The sequence below is a fragment of the Sinocyclocheilus anshuiensis genome, unplaced genomic scaffold (assembly GCF_001515605.1).
Source record: "Sinocyclocheilus anshuiensis isolate Anshui unplaced genomic scaffold, SAMN03320099.WGS_v1.1 scaffold14642, whole genome shotgun sequence".
In the NCBI taxonomy this organism is placed as follows: domain Eukaryota; kingdom Metazoa; phylum Chordata; class Actinopteri; order Cypriniformes; family Cyprinidae; genus Sinocyclocheilus; species Sinocyclocheilus anshuiensis.
Genome location: NW_015539021.1, coordinates 1 through 612, shown reverse-complemented (window position 1 = coordinate 612; position 612 = coordinate 1). Strand labels below are relative to the sequence as shown.

Below are 612 nucleotides of genomic sequence, written 5' to 3'. Positions count from 1 at the left end.
ATACCTGAATATCTTGTTCAGCCAATTTAAACATAAGCTCTCAACAATGACCCAGGTGGGACTCGAACCCACAATCCCCAGCTCAGAAGTTATGCCTTATCCATTAGGCCACTGGGCCTTTTTTGTTAGTACACCCACCAACCAAACAAAACAAAAACAATCCAGGTGGGACTTGAACACAGAGACTAATGCCATAACCCTTTAGGCCACTGGGACTTTTACTGGTTAATAGAGCTTTCAGAAAATAGCTAATGATGCTACTGGGCCTCTTCTCTGCTTGACCCATTCACAGACAGACTTATGGAAGCTAAACTGAAAGAGCATTCAGAAAACTGCCAGTTCAATGCTTATTCTCATGGCTATAATGTCACTTTGAACTTATCATCCTGGAATTTCTTGCATAGCCAATTTAAATGAAACCCCTCAAAGATGACCCAGGTGGGACTTGAACCCACAATCCCCAACTCCGAAGGCTGGTGCCTTATCCATTAGGCCACTGGGCCCTCTCTTTGGTTAACCCAGAGGCATTCACAGACAGACGTATGCAAGCTAAACTGAAACAGCAAACAGAAAACTGCCAGTTCTATGCTAATTCTCATGGCAATAGTGTCA

The 612-nt window shown here is 43.6% G+C and overlaps 1 non-coding gene across 1 annotated transcript; it reads right to left on the bottom strand.

Moving 5' to 3' along the window:
- Window positions 1-430: 430 nt before the first annotated feature.
- On the bottom strand, window positions 431-503 carry trnar-ucg (transfer RNA arginine (anticodon UCG)). The gene has a single exon. It is a non-coding gene; the product is annotated as a tRNA-Arg (tRNA).
- Window positions 504-612: the final 109 nt, after the last annotated feature.